Here is a 6,000-nt window from a genome sequence, read left to right as displayed (position 1 = left end):
AATGTGCGCACTTCATCCTGCGGCACGCAGATAAGCTTGACACCGTTCGCACGCCTGCGGTAGAGGTTCCATCCACCACAGTGTACATCATGGCTTGCCGCGCTACCCGTTCCGCGGCGACGTCATCTTCCGGGAGAGCCCCTCCTTTCAAGTAGTGGGCGATCTCTTCCGCCCAGAGAGGGATCTTCCTGCCAACGCATGCCGCTATCTCAACGGCATGGACCCCTGCTGCTGCAGGGGTTCCTTCGGTTGCCGGAGGGGCGTCCCCGGCAGCCGGCTGGGGAGCGACTGAAAAAGCCACTTGCTTCTGACAGAACACCCCCGCCGGAGGTTTTCGGCGCTCTGCTGCCATCTTGGCTAGCTCGTCAGCAGCGAAGTTATCCTTCCGCTTTACGTGCTCCAAACGCAAACCTTTGAACTTACTTTCTGCTTGCGGACCTCCTCCACGTACGGCGCCATTTGCGGGCAGTCGTAGTCCTTGTTCACCTGGTTGATCACGAGCTGGGAATCGCCGCGAACAACTAGGCGCTTAATGTCGAGGGCGACCGCCGCCCGCAACCTGGCGAGCAAACCCTCGTACTCCGCCATGTTGTTGGTGGAGTTTGCGAAGTCGAGTTAGATAGCGAACCTCAACTGGTCCCCTGTCGGTGATTCAATGACGACTCCAGCGCCTGCTCCTTGAAGGCTGAACACACCGTCGAAGTAGAGGACCCAGTGGTCCTCGTCCGGCTTCCCGGGCAGGCTGGTCTCCGATTCATTCTCTTCCACGCCCGTAGATGTCCATTCCGCGATGAACGCTGCCAAGGCTGTGCTCTTAATGCTTTTGGAGTTGGCAAAATGGAGGTCGAACTTCGACAACTCCATCCTCCATTCGGCCACCCTCCCGGTGGCTTCACGGTTGGTGAGGGCCCGCTCAAGGCAGAACCTGGACACCACCATGACGTGGTGTGCCTGAAAGTAGTGGCGCAGCTTGCGGGACGCAAGGAGAATCCCAAGAAGGAGCTTATGTACTTGCGGGTACCTCGTCCGCGCGTCGCGCAGCACCGTACTAACGAAGTACACCGGGTGATGCGCCAACCGCTTCCGTGGTGCCGAGGTTGCCGACTCAGGGGTGGTACCCGGGTCCGAGGCGGTTGCCAGGGGCCGCTCATCCCCCTGCCCCGCAGCCTCAGTCCCTGAGACATCTTCCTCCCTCTCGGCAACCAGCACCGAGCTGACCACCTGGTTAGGTGCTGCTAGGTAGAGTAGCAGCGGCTCACCCAGCTTGGGGGCGACGAGGACGGGCGGCGACCTCAGGTACTGTTTGAGTTCCCGGAATGCCGCCTCGGCCTTGGGAGTCCAGTTGACTGGACCCTTCTTCTTCATCACCTTGAAGAAAGGCAGGGCACGCTCGCCCAGCCTGGAGATGAAACGTCCCAGCGCGGCAACACAGCCGTTGAGGCGCTGGACATTCTTCACCTTGCAGGGGCCTCCATCTTCTCGATGGCTTCTATCTTGCTCGGGTTGGCCTGTATCCCCCTGTGTGAAACAAAGAAACCCAGAAGCTGCCCGGAGTTGACACCGAAGGTACACTTTTCGGGGTTCAGCTTGAGCTTGATCCTGCAGAGGTTGTCAAATGTCTCGCGCAGGTCATCAATCAGCGAGTCCCCACGCTTCGATTTGATGACGATGTCGTCCATGTAGGCCTCCACGTTGCGGCCTAGCTGGGGCCCAAACATTCGCGCAGGGCGCGCTGAAATGTGGAGCCCGCGTTCTTCAACCTGAAAGGCATGCATGTATAACAATAACAGCCAGCCGGGGTGATGAACGTTGTCTTCTCCTCATCCTCAACCGCCATCTTAATTTGATGGTAGCCGGAGAAAGCATCCAGAAAACTCAGCAAGTCACATCCAGCGGTAGAGTCAACTATTTGATCGATACGGGATACAGGGAAGGAATCCTTGGGGCATGCACGATTAAGATCCGTAAAATCTACACACATGCGAAGCTTATTCCCTGCTTTAGGCACTACTACAGGGTTAGCCAGCCAAGTAGGGTACAGAACTTCCCTGATCGCCCCGGCAGCCTTGAGCTTGTCCACCTCTTGCTTGATGAAATCCTTACACTCTTGTGCTTGCCGGCGGACCTTCTGCTTGACGGGGAGCGCGTCCGAGCGCACCGCGAGCCGATGCTCAATCACCTCCCTGTGGACTCTAGGAAGATCCGACAGTTCCCAAGCAAACACGTCGGCATTATCCCGGAGGAAGGTGATGAGGGCGCTTTCCTATTCGGCAGTAAGGTTCGACGGTAACGGTGCGCTCCTTGTCGCCGTCCTGGAGGGGCAACTTCTTCACCTTGGCGGCCTCCTCCCGGAGCTTCTGCCCCTTGCCGGGGCGCGAGCTTGAGCCTGCGCCTCCCCCGACGAGCTTTTGCGGGGTAGCGCGGGCTTTCTTCGTTGCCGGGGCATCGCCTGACAAGCTGCCGCCTCCGGCAGCATCTTCGTCGCCGGCGTCAGCTGCGGCAGCGGCCCGGATGACTTCGCCAACGCACCAGGCCGCGTCCTTGAGGTCGCACCTGATGGAGAGGACTCCATAGACGGACGGCATCTTCATCACGCCATAGGCATAATGTGTGGCCGCCATGAACTTGATCAGCGCTGGCCGACCAAGGATCCCGTTGTAGGGCAACGGGGTATGCGCCACGTCGAACACTATGTGTTCGTTCCTGAACGCTTCCTGGGACCAGAAGGTGCCCGGCAACGTGATGCGTCCCAGCGGGCGCACGATCCCGGGGTTCACCCCCCGAAACGGGTCGATGGGCTTCAGCTGCTCCACCGGCAACTGAAGTTTTTCCACTAGCCTGGCGGACAGGAGGTTAAGCCCCGCTCCGTTGTCCACCAGCACCTTGGTCACCATCATATTGGTAATGATCGGCGAGACGATGAAGGGTATTACCCCTAAACCCAACTGCCGTGTTGGGTGATCGTCGGCGCTGAAGGTGCTCGGCACGTGCGACCACCTCAGCGGCTGTTGCAGCTCCGCATCCGGCAACAGTGCGCACATGTCACGGGTGAGGCGCTTCACCGCGGCGTGGGATGGGAGAGCGTAAGCTCCCCCATGGATGCAGGCGACGCCGCGAGGCTCCTGGAAGCCTGGCTCGTCGCCACTAGTGCAGTCGGACTCGCGCTGCTCCTCAGCGCGTGCCCGGTCGCGTCCCCAGGGTGGGCGGTCCCACCCCGCGCGGGGCTGACCGCGTCCCCCTTGGGGTTCGTCCTTGCCGGCACCGCTGCCGGCAGGCCTCGGTCCCGTTCTGGGGTCGTTCGGGCAATCTCGAGAGAGATGCCCGATGTCACCGCAGTTGAAGCAGGCGCCGGCAGCGCGGCGCTCTTCATGGCGTTGCTCTCGCCGCTGCTTGATCCCTTGCAAAACGCGACAGTTTTGCGCGTCGTGGGTGGAGTTGCTATGGATGGGGCAGCGGGGCGAGTCGCCGGGCTTGCCACCGGACCTGCCACCCGGCGAGGCCTTCTTCGCAGGCCTCGCAACAGGAACCCCTGAGTCCGCAGCGAGAACTTGCTTCCCGCTGCGCTTGCGGGAGCTCTTCTTCTACGAACCCTCGCCAGGGCTCGCGGCAGCCTTAGCTGCTAACTCGGGTGCTAGGCGCCCTTCATCGGCCATGGCGCATTTGTGCGCCAGGGCGTACAGGTCCTGCGTCGTCCGGATCCGGTGCATGCTCAGCTTTTCGCGCATCTTGGGATCGCGGATGTTGATGGCGAAGGTGTTGATGATGGCAGCCGCCTCCGGCTCTGGGATGGAATAGGAAAGGTTGGAGAAGCGGTTGACGAAGGCCTGCAACGTCTCTCCCGGCATCTGCACGTTAGTGTGCAGCTCCGCCATGCTTCTCGGGCGCTTATAGCTGCCCTGGAACGCACTCACGAACTGCTCGCGCAGGTCCGCTCAAGTGGTGATGGATCCGGCGGGCAGGTTGAGCAGCCAGGTTCGTGCTGATCCTTTCAGGACCATCGGGAACCAATTGGCCTTGACCTTGTCGTCGGCGCCGACGGCGTCCATACCCAACGTGTAGGTCAGGAAGAAATCCTTGGGGTTGGCGGTCCTGTCGTACGTACCGACCGCGGGCGCTCGGAACTTACGGGGCCACGTCACCCGCCGCAACTCGCATGTGAATGCGGTGCAACCGTCCTCGGGGCCCATGAGAGCGTCTTCCTGCTCCTGTGGGCGCTGGCGCTCTACCTCACGCATGCGCCGGCGCTCCAAGCGCGGGCGCAAATCCTCTTGCTGGCAGGCATTCAAGATGCCGTGCCCATCGCCCCCCGGAACGGTGGGCGACGAGTTCGAGGACCCCTCCGGGCCCCCGTCTCCTTGGCCTCCCTGCGGAGGGGGAGGATTCTCCCCCTGTCGCGAGGCGAGTGGCGTGTCCCCAAGCTCCGGGTTCTGCCCGTGGCCGGAGCCTACCGGGGCGCCCTCGCCTTGCAGCTACTGGGCGGCCAGAGCGAGGAGCGCATCTAACTCCTCGCCCCACGTCTCGTGCACCGGCATGCCTTGCTGCGGTTTCGTACCGCACCATGACGCACGCAGCAATGATGGCTTCCGTCGGGGTTCGTGCGGGGGGCAGCCGGTTTCCCGAGCGGCTGCTTCCCGCTCTGGCCTCGGACGCCTCCGGGTGCACAGGGTGTGCACCCCCGGGGGTCGCCCGCGACGCGGTATGCTCCTGGTGCCGCTGTCACGGAGCATCCTCGGCCCGCGACTCACCCGCTGCCCGGCGCGGGCGGCACCGTGTGCGCTCGCGCGACTAGCTCCGGCACTGGGGGCAGCTGGTCCCTCGGCCGATTGTCAGGAGACGGCCGAGGAGGTGGGGGAGGCAGCTGTGTTTGCTGCCCCCTCGAGGTCTCAGGGTTCTCCTGAGCCCCCGACTCGGGTCGCATGTCATGCGACCGCGTCTGCGCCGCTGGGGCTTCACGCGGGTCTATACGCGGATCACCAGCCCGCTTGGGGGGCATGGTGACTATTCCCGTCGGCGAAGAAGGCGGGGCCGACGTCGATGCAAACGATGCTGCCGGCGACCACCAGCAGGCTCTTCTCCCGCGCCCCCTACCTGGCGCGCCGGATGTCGTCGCTCGGTCCTCCAACACCGAGGGCGTGCGGTCACGGCCCCCTTTTAGGTCCGGTAGGGGCGTCGGGGTTTGCCCCGGCGATCGCCGGCTCGGCCGATGAGGCCCTGCAGGGCCAGCGAAATGATGTACTAAAAGTGTGCGCTAATCAAAGAACAGATACACGCACGTTTTTACCCAGGTTCGGGCCACCCGGAGGTGTAAAACCCTACGTCCTGCTTGTCTGAGCTGATATTGGTTGTGAATCAAGTGTTTACAGGTTGCCGGATAAGTTCCTGGGTACTCTCTCCCTTTGGCTAGGTACTCCTTACTATTCTCTGCTAATGCTAGGGGCTAACTGTGGGCTGATCGAACTCAACCGAGCCCTACTGTCTACTGGAACCAACTGAGATTCCAACAACCCTTTGACCGTTGGTGGGGGTCCTCCTTTTATACTCAAGGGGATGCCACAGGTGCCACGGTGCATGGGCTACAAGTGTCGAGCGAGGAAGCATACAACTCCCCCCGGGTGAGCTGGTGGCGCGCATGGACGCCACCTCCGTTGCTAAGGGTCTAAAACCCTAGAGTAGGATTGGACAGCCACTGTTCACTTGATCTTAACGGGTAACGCCCCTCCTGTCGGCTCATTTAATGAGCTGTGCGCCCTACTCCTTGTCCCGGTGGGGCTGCGCACCCCACGCCCGCCACGCGCCCGCGTGGCGCTGTTAATCTGCCTACTGGGCCCCACGTTTGAGGCGGGGGCATGTGCCTGGGAACCCCCTGTCTCGGCAAGTCGCTCCCCGGGAAGCGCCCGGGCCCAACGCACCCGGGAAGCGGCTTCCCAGGAGGTGCCCAGGAGGGAATATTCCCAGAAGCCCCGCTAGCCCTTCCGGGCTGGTAGCTTGCCGGACTTCTCG

This window comes from Brachypodium distachyon, chromosome 1 (genome assembly GCF_000005505.3).
Source record: "Brachypodium distachyon strain Bd21 chromosome 1, Brachypodium_distachyon_v3.0, whole genome shotgun sequence".
Taxonomy (NCBI): domain Eukaryota; kingdom Viridiplantae; phylum Streptophyta; class Magnoliopsida; order Poales; family Poaceae; genus Brachypodium; species Brachypodium distachyon.
Note: the sequence above shows the minus strand (reverse complement) of the source record.